This window comes from Citrus sinensis, chromosome 8 (genome assembly GCF_022201045.2).
Source record: "Citrus sinensis cultivar Valencia sweet orange chromosome 8, DVS_A1.0, whole genome shotgun sequence".
Classification (NCBI taxonomy): Eukaryota; Viridiplantae; Streptophyta; class Magnoliopsida; order Sapindales; family Rutaceae; genus Citrus; species Citrus sinensis.
The window spans coordinates 6,274,815-6,291,484 of NC_068563.1; the positions used below are offsets into that span (position 1 = coordinate 6,274,815).

The window sequence follows — 16,670 nt, forward strand, 5'->3', positions numbered from 1 at the left end:
ACATGCTTCCCTTGATGGGCACAAGTAAATTGTCCACTAGTCACCTCATTGCAGCCTACTCTACTTTTGGAAGAAGATCGAGTTCGAATCCAAAACCCCTCCTATCTACCGTAATCTTCATAGTAGTTTCTAGCTTGCTCTAATGTTTCAAAAAACATCCCCACATATGGTGCCTCTAATTGTTCAAGATTGTTTTCAACCTCTTCGCCATTGTTCCCCTGTAATGTGTCAAACAATTGAAAGAAAAATAAATAATGTATAAAAAGATAAAAAAATTAAAAAAATTACAAATTAGAAAAGTTAGGTAAAATTAATTGTAAAAAATAAATAAAAAACTATAAAAGTATGACACATACCAAATATTCATTATTTTCATGCATCTTCACGAAGAGTTGTGGAGTTAAAAGTTGGAGAGAGTAAAGAATTTTTGCTGGAGCGAGTTAAGACTTTTATAATTGAGGAAGAAAGAAAAAAGCAAACGGAAAGTCATAGGTTAAAAAGAACAAGAGAAGAGAAGAGAGAGAGAGAGCACATCACGTGAAGGAAGGGAAAAAATAAAAGAGTGAGAAAAATTGTAAGTGAGGACCACATGTAGAGAGAGAATATTAAAAGATTTTGAAGATTTAATTTCAATTAATCTCATCCATTGATTCAATTTAAATCTAATGAATATTAATTAGTGTAAAATTAAGAGTATTTTTAAGGGACTGCTGATCTATCCCCCTCTATATATATATATATATATATATATATATAGATATAATCCAAAGCTAGCTATCACTTGGCAGCCAACGAATGAAGTAACAATAAACAATCAAAGCTTAACAAAATCAAGGAGATGTTTAGACGGACACATTAAGAACCGGAGTCACTCATACATGAACCTAGAATTTACTTTCCAGAGACTTCACAATTTAGCAAGTGCACAATCTCTTGGCCCTCCATTGAAGCTACTGGGATTGCTCAAGCTTATCCTCAGGTAAAATTGATTCATTAAAAAAAAAAAATTAGAGAAGAAGACATTCACATGATGAGATCACATTTTAATCCAACTAATTAAGTTTTGAAAGAATATAGATCTTTTGTTAAATCCATCTAGTTATGTTTTTACATCTCCATTGTTGTCACTTTCTCGACTGCATGAAGGTAATTATCTCATTTCTCCATTGCTCAATCTCTTAATTTGCAGTTGATTTCTTTGTTTTTCAAATTAATTTAGGGTTAGGTTCAACTTAGTTTTGGATTAGGTTTTGGTTTCCATCAATTGATGAATTTTAGGGATCTCTTCACTGTGCTCAATATTTGACGATTATGATTGGTATACAACTACTCGAAAACCAGTCTCTTTCCCATTTAATTTCTCTTGTATGCTATAGTGGAGTTATTAATAAAAATAATTATGTTAAAATTAAATTGCCTCTCCTGAACAAAAATTAATGGCTGCCTTAGTGAATCAATCCCTAATTGTAACATAAATTATTTTACTTTTACTAAATTTAGACTCTAGCTATGGCTGACTGCATTTGTTCTAAGTTGAATTTTTCACTTTAGAAGTGAGAGAAGTTTCATTCTAGTTGCATTATTTTGAAACTTCTTTAATTTTATTTTATGTCAACCTCAAAAAAGACAAATGTAGTTGCCTGGTTTTGCAAGAAAATTCAGTAAAAAATAGCTCTTGCCATTTTGTTACTTATTTATATAATAATTGTTACTCAGATCATCTATGTTGCCAGAAATTGCAATAATTCATGCCATCTTTGACATGTTATTTTTTGAAAAAAAAAATTGATTAAAATATATTCTGGACAATTGTTTCTCTTCAGTCCAAATTCACGGGGTTTGAAATTTTGAATGATTAAAAAATTGATTAAACATCCAGGACACAACTTTTCTAAATTTCAAAGATGTTTAAAAAAATTTTGGGATACTAACTATTTCTTCTTCAATCCTGTATGGAACTCAGTCATCAGAATTAGAGCTACAACATGATTAATTAATTACTTTTACTGCAATTAATTAATCCATATTTTTCTCAAGCCATGTTTTTGTCAATTTGATTATGTGCTATTATGTGGAAAGTAGTAAATGTACTCGAGCATAAAATTTAATTTTGGGTATGAAGACTCATGATTATCATGTGTTCTTAGAGAGATTATTGCCTCTTACAGTGCGAGAGGTTTTACCTAAACAAGTTTACGATGCTTTGATTAAAGTTAACACATTTTATAGAGAATTATGTGCTAAGGTTTTGAAAGAAGAATATTTGGTTAGGCTTGAAAAATGGGCTTAATACTTTGCAAATGAGAAAAAAAAATTCCCTTTTCCTTTCTTTGATATAATGGAGCACCTACCTATTCATTTAGCTTGGAAAACAAAAGTTTTTGGACCTGTTCAATATAGATGAATGTTCCCAATAGAAAGGTAATATCATGAATTTTGTTTCAATTATATTACTAATTCTTTTAAATTAAATAATTTTTTAATTTAATTTAAAATTTTGAGATAGGTCTTTGTGTATACTCAAAGGTTATGTTTGTAATAAGGCTCGTCCTGAAGGGTCTATTGTTGAAGGTTATTAGCTAATGAATGCTTATATCTTGTCCATGTGCTTTATACACGAATTGTTCTTGATGGGTTCAGAATATGCAAGCTGATTTTATGCTTATTTTTTACGAAACTTATATATAGAAAAAAACCACAACGAACAAGAAGAATCGAACCAAGTCCAAACGTATTCATACTACAGGTTCGGTCCCAATGGCTAAGCATAGAAAAGAAATGGTTGAGAGAAAATGTATGACTTTGATGATAACAAAAGTGTTGTTTATTTATTATGATCTTATTGAATTTCAATTTTTTATTGCAGTAATAAATAGGTACTAAACTTAGTCCTCTGGATTTTTTTTCAAGTTTTTTCATGTAAGAAAGAGTGGGATATGGGCAAGTAGGAAGGGAAAGGAAATGCATGTGTTTATTTGATATTAAATGTTCAGGATATTCCTGATTTATTTGCATGATTTCATTACTATATGCTCTCACAAATGTATGCATTTATTATAGGAAACAAGGGAATAAATGAGATTCAACTGTTATAGATCAAGGCTTGCCGATGGATGAATAGAAAATATATCAAGAAGTGACAAGAGAACCAGCACATGGTCATGTTGTTGGTTGGGGAGTTGGCATCAAAGGCAAGGATGTTTATGGTTCTCCAAGTCAAGGAGGTAACAAGCATCTATGTACTGATTTGGAAAAAAAGAAAAAGATTTAGAGAAAGAAGTCAAGAAGTTGAAAAGAATAGTAAAGCTCGTGCTTGGAAAGTCAAGTGCACAAGGATCATCTTAGAAGGTGTAGGTTGTTTATTTCATTTTATTAATAGATTACGTGAACGGGTATGTACTATGTTTGGAGTTCTCATGAAAAATGATTGGTGACTTGTTATTGCTTTATTAGTTGATGAATTATGGATGAGGAAGTGATCTCAAGTGATTAGAGACAAGCCTATAATATAGGTGGATGAGGGAATAATATTAGATTTTTTGAAATGAAGACTGTGCATCTATGTAGAGTTTTTTTTTTATTATACTATTTTTGGTTGATCCTCATTTGTCTCAGCTTCTTTATTATATTGTATAACAATTTCTGTTTCGGTAATAATAATGATTAAAATTCTTTCTTTTACCTAGGATATTGTTTTGACAAAAGAAGATGATGATGGGGGTGAGGATGATGAAGTTGAGGCAAATGATTCATAAACTGAAGAAACTGTTTTAGAGGATGATTGAACATATTCAAGATATGATGATATCATTTTGTACATACATTTGGGTTTTTTTTTTTTATGTAAAAGATACTATAAAATTGATATTTTTGTTGTATTTTTGAATGATGAATGTGATTTTATGAATTTTTTAAATTAATGAAGTTACATTTAGTATATTTTGTATATTATTATTACGTTTGTTACGATACTTTCCTAATATAAATATTTCAACAACAAAAAAATTTAATGAAATAACATTACTAAACAATAAAGGTGGTCATTAAACAAAAAAGATAATGTTATTTCTGACAATGTATTTTTTATTTCCGAGGACATGTTGCAGTTGAGAATAATAACTACTATAGTTGCCTCATTGATGAATTGTGTAAAATAGGCAATCTGAAAATTGCTTGGGAATTGTTTCAAAGTTTGCCTCGTGCTGGCCTAATGCCAAATGCGGGCATCATGATTCATGGGCTTTGTGACGATGGGGCAAATGGATAAGACACATGATTTATTTCTTGATATGGAAGCAAACGGTGTGATGCACAATTGTGCCATATTTACTACGCTTATGCGAAAGAATGAGATATCAAAAATTTTTGAACTTCTTCACTCGATGGATAAACGAAATGTAATGCCAGATGCATCTATAGTTTCAATTGGTGCGCGCTTACTGGTTAAGAATGAAATTAGTTTAAACTCGATGCCAAAATTCAAGACACAAAAGTTAGTTAGATGAGTTGAATGTTGATTTAGTAGCCTTGAAGTTTTCAAAATGTTTCCTGCTGGATAAATTGAACTTGTATGCACACATGTGAACCAAAAGAAAAATGATATATGTATCGACATTCTTTTAAATCGAAAAAAGTTTGTCAGGATCGCCTGATTTCGAATTGATTTTAATAGAAAATGTGCTTCAAGTTTTTTTTTTTTTGTAAGTAAAGTTATAAATTCTAGCAATTGAGACTTAATTTGATATTATATTCATTTGGTGTATAGTAGAATATTAATTTTATTAGTTGTAAAATTTATTATCTAATAGATAAACAACAATTAACAGTTGAGAATGAAGTGGCAACTTAATTAATTGTTGGGAGTCCAGTCATTTTTTTTTTCTTTTTTCACTTGCTCTTACTGTTTTTGTTGTCCGAAATTATCTGAAGTTCGATGCATGCTCCAATAATTGGACAAATAATACATGTTCAGTGAGTTGAATTTAAAAAATAAATTATAAAACGAAGAATTCATATTCACTTTTACCGTTATAAAAGTGAGAACCTCTTGAATACGATCTCAAATGAATTACAAATTAAATTAAAAAATAAATCCCAAAGCAAAATCTAAAAAGTTATTTTTTCTCCTAAAATATTGTCCCCTCCCTCTCGTTATCTCTTCACAGCTCTCCCTTCTTCGAGGTTGGTACTTTTCCTTTAACCACAACCCACATGGACTGTGCACAAGTCTCTCTCTCTCTCTCTCTCTTTCCTCTTTATCTAGGTCTACTTCACAACTCCCTCCTTCTCAGTGGTTGTTACTCGTTCATCAACCACAATCCACCGTCGGAACTCTCTCTCTCCGTACCCAAAATCGGCTACTGCTCCATCTACGCTGCTACTGTTGCCCCATCTCCGCTGTTGCTGCTCCTGCTGCTCTTCACTTCATTTCTTTCTACTTACCTTTATTCCTTGTAGGTCACATTTTGGAATTACAAGCATAGAAATTCTATAGTAATGAGCATGAGGCAAATTTATCTAAATCTACCTTGGAAGAAAAAGGATGGATTTATTGTGAATTAGTTTAATGTAGCCTAGAGTTCCTTAAATGTTAAGTTAAAATTAAGTACGTTTATCAATTAGCCTTGAACTTACAAACTTGAAATTTAAAAATAAATAAATTCCATGAGTTTTTTTTTCTTTTTTCTTGGATTAATTCCCTATAAACTTGATCTATAATCTACTATAAGTACTACATCGGAATATTTTACCAAAAGCATGTCAGGACAAAGTGATATCTGTCAAGGTTTTATTGCTGCAAGTAGGGGTGGGCAAATACGGGTTCGGGTCGGATTCAGATCAACCCGATCGGATTTCGGATTGATCGGATTGAACACAAATTCATCCGAACACAACCCGAACTTATAACCTGATCCGATATATATTCGGATCGGATCGAATCGGATCAGGTCAATAAATTGGGTTAAATTCGGTTCGATCGGGTTCGGATTTACAAATTTTCTTTTTTTTTTATTAACATTTAACAATACATAATTACAAATTAACAATTTCACATGTAATATAATAATATATGATATATTACTGCTAAATGGCGAATAATCTGGTATAGTACTATTATACCAACAGAGCTTCAAAAGAGGAAAAGGAAACTCGGGTTGCAGCCTTGCAATTACCGAGTTGAATGGATCTTGGATCGGATTAGGTGATGGTGGAGGACTTGCGGCGTGGAGCAGCAGATCCGGTAGCAGCAGATCTGGTAGCAACAGATCCGGTAGCAGCAGATCTGGTAGCAACAGATCCGATAGCAGCAGATCTGGTAGCAACAGATCCGGTAGCAGCAGATCCATTTGCGGTCCTCGCGGAGCAGTTAGCGTCGGCGGTGACTGCGGGCAAAATCGATCCAACTGCCCCTTGCTTTTTCGATATGTGTGCGTGGCTGTGTGCATGAAATCGTGAAGAGTGTTCTTGAGATGAGATTGAGAAGTTGAGGAAGGGAGAAAAGATGTGGTTGTGGCTGTTAGAGTGAACTGAATATGGTTCTCTTTTTTTTTTCTTTTTTTTTTTCCGTTTTGATGCAACTGAAGAATGTTCTTGGCTTGGCTAAAATGTGATTTTGTCTTTAGCTATTAAAGAGTGTTGAGTGTTCTTCGTGTGCATGACTGCATGTGCTCTTGGGTTTAGGTTTCGTTTTTTGACCTTTAATTTCTTTTTTTTCTTTGGCAACCCGATCGGTTTTTCGGATCGGATCGGGTTAGCAAGAATACATCCAATCGGGTTATATCAACAACCCGATCCGATCCAAACCCGATATTTTGCCCACCCCTAGCTGCAAGTGCATTATTTTCTTTGTACTAAAGTGAATCTTCGATGTATTTATTAAGTTTAGTGGAGCAATCTTAGTTAATTTTGATGATTTATATATGCATTTAATTTCATTTTTAATAATTCATGTGTAGGACATATGGATTCTTGGCTTTGCTTAGACTTATGGTTTGTGTAATTTTATTCGGGATCAATCAGCTTCGAGGATAAACACTTGTAGTTCATCATTTCTTGGGCATGGGACTCATCTTTTTTGTTCTCTATTTCTATGGTAGCAGTTTTATGTTTTGTGTTGGTAGGGAAACTCCGTGATGAAATTTTGTCAAACTTTGCTGACGTACTCTAATTACCTTGTTGCATGGCGAAAGCATAAGCTCATAGTTGACATTGTTGTCATTAGAGCTTGTTTTCATAAAATAAGTGTAATTTGAAAGTACGTTGTACACTATTAATTAGATTTATCTCCAACAAGTCTTAATGCATGATGTCTATCATGTAATATATTTTTAATTATTTTGTTTAATTTATATATGTTGTAATATATAGCTTAATAGTAGTGTAAAGTAATGAAAATGTAATTTTTTTTATTAATGCTAATACTAAAACTTTATCATCATGTAATTTTTTATAATTATTTTGTTTAAATTATTTATGGTATGTTTGTGTTTTAATTAAATAAACAATTATTTTTGAACTATGACTTAAATTGTAAGGTTCAATTCTCTCACCTAAAAATAGTAGACTTCATTTTGAGCTAACAAGCCCCTTTAAGTATTATCATAATATTAATATGTAATATTTATTTTTAAGAGAAGTAGTGACATAAGTGAGGATGCAAGAGAAGTTGTAGAGATAGCTAAGAATTCTGGAAACTAGTAAGGTATTTATGAAGGATAATTTCAACCATTGATCAAGAGTTATGGTAGCAAAATCCTAGCCATCCATTAGCCTTAAGGAATCTTATAAATACCCCCTAACCCCCTTTCATTTTCAATACAACTTAGGAATTAAAACATTTGTTTAGGAGAGAATCAAAGCAATTGATAAGTTTACTCTCTTTATTCTCCATGAGATTTCTAATCACTCTATTTAGGGTTTATATTAGCATGATTTTAGATTGATATAGATTATAATACGTGATTTAAGGTGTGTTTAGGGTTTTGATTTATTGTGGGTTTTAATAATCAACCCTTGGTGTATTAAGCACACTGGACAAATTCTGGACAATATGAGTATCTCGAATTTAAACATATATGTTCTGAATGATTTTACTTAAGAACTTTATATTTCTGAAAACTAGACATGTAGTACTTATTGATTAAATTTTGTTTCATAAGATTTGACTTTGTTTTCAATTTTATATGGATTTGTGAATCGGACACTAATACACTGGAAAACTGTGATTCCAGCAAGGCAATCAGATTCATAAACTTATTTGTACTATTAAATGAACTCGAAACATTCTTAAATGTTATATAGGAGTTCATACATGTGTCTAGTTTTCCCGGTTTTAATTTCATAATTTTCTGATCAGTATCTGATTTTATAAAATTCTTAGAATACGTTCGGCTCGGTTAAGATACTGTGAAACAGTTTTGAATTTGTCAAGCAATAAATAGTTTTGAAAATGTTTTTAGTATCGGATCCTCTTGGAAATTTGATATGAGGTACGCATGGATGTCCAGAATGGTTCTATAGAATATTATGTCATTTTGATTTTCAGATTAAGAGTTAAAATTTTAAGAATCCGACTAACACGGGTATGAATTAGCAAATCAGATTCTTAGGAGAAGCTATTAATAGTTATATCTTATATTTGTTAAGGTATTGGAGGTGATGGAGACTTTTAGAAACTTAGAGGTGTGTTAGTTCAAATCCCTTTATCGAGATAAGTAACTTTATTCCTAATCTACTAGATATGTATAAGTATTTTGATATTATTATAAGTATAAATGTTTTTATACTACTTAAAAGATTAATGGATTTTCATAACAAAATCAGTTTACAAAAATGTTTTCAAAACTAAATCCTTTTAACCAAATATTTCATAAATGCTTTTCAATATGTAAATTATTTTACGACATGACTATCTTTTATAATTTTGTCTATAAAATATTATGCAAGCCTAAATTATTGTTATAGACTTTTATGAATCTGATACGAATGTTTTGTACCCATGTCTGATTTCAATTATTGATGATTGTATAGGATTCCTAATGTTTTGACTCATTGTCCATAGTTATTCTGATTTTGATTCTGATTCTGATTGTAATATACGATATATCTATCTGGACCAGTACTGAGTTTTTGTTCTGAGTGTGCACACGATATTCTGATTCTGTTTCTGGCCGGGTCATCGGAACTATAGGTGACACCATGTGACATGAGCTAACTATCTGTTTTCTGTGAATGTGATATCTAATTTACTTTCATAAGTAACTATGCTTTTGATATTCTGAGATACAATGAATTTATGTTATTTTGTTGTGATATATCGTAAAAGAAGGCTTGCAATATTTTTGGTATCAGTTGGGCTAGTGTGTTAGAAGTGGTTTTACTTACAGAGTTGACGACTCACCCCTCGTCGTTGCTTTTTGCAGATTAAGTTCCGTTTGAAAGGTATGCCTAGCTTTGGAGTTAGTGATTTCATTTCCGTTTGCTATTTGAATAAGAAGAGGAATGAACTCATGTTTCTATTTAGTTTATTTCTGTTATGAACTTGTAATTTGAAGTTTGAGACTTTTATTATTTTTGGACAGACTATTTAATGTAAAATGTGTGAATTTGTAGATTTAGTTAAATAAGAATTTGAGGTATTTTAATTTGAACTTTATGAGTAAGGATTACGATTTGTAAGTAACCTCATTCTCCAAGTGTTTCACACGTGTTAGATTTGGGGCGTTACATAAATATTTAATAAAAATTGTTTATGAAATAGTACTATCGAAGATATATTCTCTATTTTTAACTTTTTCAATCGTGTCTACCGAACACATATTATTGTTTTTAATTTTAAAATATATGATACGTAAAATGATACAAGACACATTTAAATTCAAAATGCAACAACTACAAAATATCATTTTCAATCTCTTCTTTTTTTTATAGAAAATACTAATTCAGAAATAATACTGAACAAAAACTTATTTTTGGTATGAATAATGTTGTGCTAGTTTTATAAGCTTAGATGCACCCTCAAATTTATTAGAAGCATCAACTCAACCCCCTATTTAAGGTTAGATTTACGTATTGAATGATATCTAACCTAATGTTGACGCTTAAAAGTAACTATAATATTCTATATTGTAATCTCATTATATTAACTAATAAAATTTAAAAATGTAAAAAGATTGATAATATCAAAATAATTAAAGTTGAAATCCAAGAAATTACACAAAAAAGGGTACCTAAATCAAAACTAAAAACCAAAATGCATAAAATTTCTTTAATTGAGGTGGTGACAATGAGTAGTCCTCATAAAATGAGTGTAGAAATTGAGTGGTTTTAGTACATTATATGATTAAGGAACAACTTCTATCCTTTTACCAAGTTATTAGTACTATGTTTACTTGTTAGAGTAGGAATGAGAAGTGTTAATTCCTCCTACTCCAGTACTTATTTGTATATTTTAAAGGGATGTAAGAATTTCACTCTGTGACTCCCACTTATTTTTGAAGTAGGGAGTGAGATTCCCAATCCAATGGGAGAAGATCCACTCCCACCTTTTCCTTTTTTTACTTTTCTTTTATTAAATTTAATACAATTATATTTAGTAAAATAAAATAAATAATATCATATTTATATAAATAATATTATTTTATTATTTTATAAACTTCCATTTATTAAAAAGAATAATATTAATCTTATTTAAATAAAATATTATTATATTTAGTTAAAAATAATAGTTTACATCAATTCTAAGTTAAAATTATTTAAAAATAATATTATTATATTCATAGAGAATTGATAATGTTACAATATATTATCTTTATTTGAAAATATAATATTATTATATTTATTTAATATTACTAATAAATAATAATAAATAGTTTATTATAAGAAAATATTAATTTTGTAATATGTTGTTAATAATAATGTTTCATTTTTGTTGCTCTCATCAATAATTTTTAATTTCTAAAATTAAAACTAATAAAAAATTATTATTTACTTAATTAATAATATTAATAATTATTGTTAATTTACAAATATAATGAAATAAATATTTTATTTTTCAAATATATTTTATTTATTAATTTTGTAATTAAAAAATATAATTCTTTAAGTTCTTTCTTAAGTAGAAACATCATATATATTAATTTATTGTTAATAGAAACAAAACTAAATTTTTATGACTTAAAGATAGGTGTTGAATAGAGGCCATCTCATAGAACACAAAATTAAAAGCAATGGTGATATCATAATTTTTTGCACTAATACGAGAGTATCACACTAGAATTTTTTCCGCATTATAAAAAGTTTGTATTCAAGGATAAATAAGCAACATCTGGAACAAATTTTACAAAAAGCCTCCAGGACATGTCATATTAATTTTGTGATACGAAAAATAGTATATTAGTCACTAGATCTTCTTTCCACATTACAAAAAATTAGAAATGCAATCTAAATCGATATCAATTACTAATTTTATAGTGAATGGGTAATACATGAAAACAAGGAGTATTTTAATAATTTAAGAAATTGTTAGTCATTTACCCTAAGTTTACTTTGTATCCAAAAATACTACGGAAACTTTAACTTATTTAGTTTTTTAACCTTAATTTATTATTTATATGGGAGCTGCTACCTTACATGTAATGTAAGGTACAACCTCTCACAAACTGAGTTGTAGGTCCCACTTGAGCCCACAGCCTTGTGAGATGATGTCATGTACCTTACATTACATGTAGGATAGTAAAATCCCATTTATATTAGTCGTTCATAAAAAAATAGAATTGCCTCATAAAATGACAAAATTAAAACAAACACAAATGACAATATCAGTCATTTTATAAGGATAATCAAGTCTTTTCGGCACCAAATTACATATTCAATCATTTTAAATGTTATAAATTATTTTTAGACTGAGTGACAAATCCTGGTTATTTTAACAATCATGGCCATTTAATCCATCTAAACATGATATTCCGAGTAGACTGATGTTTGCGTAGGAGAATAATGTAAAAAAAAGTGGCACTTTTATTAAACTGAATAAATTTCACAATTTAAATTAGAAAACAATAAAATTTCATAATTAACATTATGAAGTGGAACTATAAACAAAGCGTGGATGATTTGCAAGTAGACTGATGTTTTATTTTAAATTCCTAATTAGTCATGGAAAACAAAGCATCATTGCACTACATTCACAAACGCATATGAATGCATTACAGTCTAACCGGACAAATAGTCAAACAAGGAGTTGTTAAATTCTGACAGGGCTTTTGAATTTTTTTTTAATTTTATACTAAATCATCAGTTCGTGAGACTAATTAAATAATTAAAGTGAAAATTTTAATATTTTAACTGCACTGATTTTGTCATTTGTGCATATAATATTTTTTTATTTCATTATTTTATTCCCGGAATTGAATTCCATTACCCTGCTGTATCCTCCACGAAAGCAACATAACAAAATATCATTACAAACTAAATCATACAAACTGTACCTCACAAGCAGATTTTTTTTTCCTTCTTATATATTTTCTTTTCTTCTTTTGTATTTTTTGCATCCTCCCAACTGGAGCTTGACAAAATTTGACATGACCCGATTACTCGACACAAATACGACATAAATAAATGAATATGAGTCGTCAAATTTACCATGATTATTAAATGGCTTGGGTCCGGGTCAACACGATTTTTTTTCGTATCGAGTTAGGGTTAAAATTCTTAACCTATTTACCTGATCAATGACCCGATTATATTTTTTGTGTCGGGTTATTAGGTAATTCGATTATTTTTTCATATCGGGTTTGAGTCTCAATATTTTGATACGATTATTAAATGAGTCGGATTTAAGTCGACCTAAATTTAACACGACCCAATGACCCATTTTGTCAGGTCTACTCCCAAGAGCTATAGCCTCTAAACCGTTTAAGAAGTCTAATATTTATTTAACAGCTAGCATGAAATATTTGTATTGCATTCACCATTAAGCCCATTAACCAACGTCTCATTCCTCTCCTTTTTTTTTTTTACTCCGTTTTCTCTCTGTGTTCTCATTTTCGTTTCTTGACCTTGTATTGGGAGGCATCCTCAAAAACAAAACAAAACTTCTATGCAAGAAACAAGAACACATCGATCCTGTGAATGGGCCATCCATCCACGCTTTATTTATAGTTCCACTTCATAAGGTGTGTTTAGCTTTTGAGTGCTGCTGTTTGCCCCGAAATCGCGCCCCGAAATCGCACCCCGAAATTAAAATGCACCGTTTGCTCTGAGTTAATCACGTGTCTTGCTTTATAAAAGAAAAAGTTGGGGAAAGAAAAAGCAAAAGTTGTTTCTTCACGTTTCTTCAGTCAAACACGTGGGCCTAACTTGCTAAAAAGTTGGGGAAAGAAAAAGCAAAAGCAACGTTTCTTTGTTATTTCCTTCTTCTTTGTTACTCATTTCCTTCTTCGCTATTTACTTTGCATTCGGGCAGATCTGAAAGAGAGAGGAGTTCATTGCTTTACAAAACTCTACATTACGAAACTTGTAAGTATTTATTATTTTTACATTAATTTATTGAGTTGTTTCATTTTAATTTATGAATGTTAGGTTATTTCATTTTAATTTATGAATCTTGAGATGTTTTATTTTAATTTGTGAGCTCAACCATGAGTATTTATATTTAAATTTACTTAACCGTGAGCATTTGTATGTAAATTATTGTATTTTATTTATTTCAATTTGTTGAGCCGTGATAAGTAATTAATAATGATTAATTTGCTGAATCGTTAATTAAAAATATCTATTTATATTTTTATTTGTTTGTAAACTTAATGAATTAGGGATAAGTAATTAATAATAATTAATTTGCTGAATCGTTAACTAAAAAAATCTATTTATATTTTTATTTGTTTGTAAACTTAATGAATTAGGGATAAGTAATTAATAATAATTAATTTGCTGAATCGTTAATTAATAATATATATATTTTTTATTTGTTTATAAACTTAATAAATTAGGGATAAGTAATTAATAATAATCAATTTTGGTATAATTTATTAAATTTGCAGCAATAATTGACGAGATTGATGAATTAGAGGTTGATGAAGTGGAGGTTGATGAAGTAGAGGAATTTCAAGATTTACAGGAGGCTAATTTTGAAGGAAATAATGAAAATTTGGTGGAAGAGCCTACGGTTGGGATGTGTTTTAATAGTCCAGATGAAATGTTTGAATATTACAAAGCTTATGGCCAACAAGAGGGATTTCCAGTGATGCGGAGATCTTGTAAAAAAGGGGATGACGGGAATATGAGATATGTGACATTTAGTTGCGGGCAAAACGGCAAGTCCAAAGGCAAATCCAATCAGGTTTTGCGGCTTCAACCTAATCAGAAAATTGGATGCAATGCTAAAATTGGAGGACGTTTTGTTGGTGGAAAATGGATAATTGGAAATTTTGTCCTTGAACACAACCATGCTATAAGTCCGAGCAAGAGTAGGTATTATCGATGCAACCGTACCATTAGTCCTTATGTAAAAAAGCAACTGGAAATAAATGAAGAAGCAGGAATTAGAATGGCTCAAAGTTTCAAGTCTATTGTCGTTGAGGCTGGTGGCTATGAAAATGTCGCATTCTTAGAAAAAGATGCTAGAAATTATGTTGATAAAGCAAGGCGATTAAGGCTTGGAGAAGGGGATGCGGCTGCAATTCAGAAATATTTTTAGAAAATGCAAGCAGAAAATGATGGATTTTTCTTCAGTTTTGACTTGGATGAGGAGGGTCGGTTAAACAATGTATTTTGGGCAGATCCAAGAAGTAGGGCAGCCTACAAAGACTTTGGAGATGTTGTTACATTTGACACCACGTACCTTACGAATAAATATGACATGCCATTTGCTCCTTTTGTTGGAGTTAATCATCACGGTCAGTCTATTTTGTTAGGATGTGGGTTGATTTCGCATGAGGATACAGAGACATTTACGTGGTTATTTCACACATGGCTATCATGTATGTCCGGCTCTCCTCCCCTTGGAATCATCACAGACCAAGACAGAGCGATGCAAAATGCAATTGAAATTGTTTTTCCAAATACTAGGCATCGATGGTGTTTGTGGCATATTTTGAAAAAGGTGCCCGAGAAGTTGGGAAGGTATGCAGAATATCATGCCATTAGATTTTCATTGCATGCTGTTGTTTATGATTCATAGACTCCTATTGAATTTGAGGAAGCTTGGCATGACATGTTAGATAAATATGATATTACTGATAATCAGTGGTTAAATGGTTTATATGAGGAAAGATATCGTTGGGTTCCATGTTTTGTGAAAACAACTTTTTGGGCTGACATGTCAACCACTCAACGTAGTGAGAGTATGAATGCTTTTTTTGATGGGTATGTTAACTCAAAAACAACTTTGAAGCAATTTGTGGAGAAATACGAGAAAGCAATGGAAAGTAAAATTGAAAAAGAGTGGCAAGCAGATGCTAGGTGCTTCAGCCAACGGATGCCATGCCGTACTAATTTCGCAATGGAAAAACAAGTTGAGGAAGTATATACTATTTCCAAGTTTCAAGAATTTCAACAGCAGCTGATGGATAAGATGTATTGTGAGGTTTTCAATTGTGGGGGATCAAAATATGAAGTCATCGAAAATGATGGAAAGAGTAAAGAGAAAACTTTTCAAGTTACATCTTTTACAAAGCCAAAATTTACGATTTGGATTCTTTGTTGTACATGACGTTAATAACTCCATGTAATTACCGCATCCGTTACATAGCTGCTGTGAGTTTCGAATTTCACTTGTGCTAGTTGACATTGTGGTTAATTGATTTCCGAAACTACGAAACAGAAAAAAAAAATCGAAAAAAAATTAGAACATACAACAATTACAGCACCAGTTACACACAAATAAAACAGAAATTAAATTCCCAGGGTGTCAAAGTGTCCAATTCCTAGGGCTGGAGGAAAATAAAATAGAAACATGAGAAAAGCTCTCTCGAGATTGGTTGCTCATTCCTTGCTTCCACCATTTATTTAGCATTTTAATCAAACTCAAATAAGCCAATCAATTCAGGCATACATCAAAAACATACCAATCTAAACATTTTTAACTAATAAAAAATTATTAAAAAATAGAAGAAACAAGAGTAAGTCAAACAAAAAATCACTATGTTCATAACCAAACACCAAGCAACCCTCTGTTTCAACCCTGAAGAAACAGAACACCACCTCCCCAGAAGAAATGACCAAAACAAGCATAACACAGATAATTAAGGATCTAAGCACAGTAGCAGCAAAGCACAACCGATATTCATCATTCCAAACATCCAAATCCAGTATCCGACTCGATAGCAAGCGAAATATGTAAAATCTGTCCAATTTAATTTTTGTAATTTACAAAATGTTATAGCAACCACACCCACAGTATCCGACTCGATAACTAATTCAATTAACAAAAAATAATTAAATAAATAAAGCTACCTCTACCACAAGAAGCCAGTATAAAACCACCAATCAGATGATGATACATGCATCAAACACAATAACGAAAATTGAACGAGAGCAAGAGAACGAACCATCGAACAAGAGTTGAGTTCAGATCTGAATGACTTAAGTGATGAATCTGCCTGAAGAAAAAGAGTGCTGCTAACTGGAAAGAGAAATGAAAAGTGAAAGCAAAATGTTTACCTTGCTTT

General features: G+C 30.8%; 1 protein-coding gene and 1 long non-coding RNA gene across 3 annotated transcripts in view; both read left to right on the plus strand.

Annotated features, from left to right (window-relative positions):
• Positions 1–781: 781 nt before the first annotated feature.
• On the plus strand, positions 782–3,928 carry LOC127899067 (uncharacterized). Of its 2 annotated transcripts, XR_008050862.1 has the most exons (3): positions 782–979; positions 3,061–3,348; positions 3,687–3,928. It is a non-coding gene; the product is annotated as an uncharacterized LOC127899067 (long non-coding RNA). The 2 variants fall into 2 exon arrangements; XR_008050861.1 differs by lacking the exon at positions 3,687–3,928 and having other exon boundaries at positions 3,061–3,605.
• A 9,170-nt stretch (positions 3,929–13,098) lies between these two features.
• LOC107174920 (putative pentatricopeptide repeat-containing protein At1g12700, mitochondrial) overlaps positions 13,099–16,670 on the plus strand; it is a 156,233-nt gene continuing 152,661 nt past the window's right edge. The window contains exon 1 of the mRNA XM_052432947.1: positions 13,099–13,175. The gene's annotated coding sequence lies outside the window, so the exon portion shown is untranslated. The remainder of the gene's footprint in view (positions 13,176–16,670) is intronic.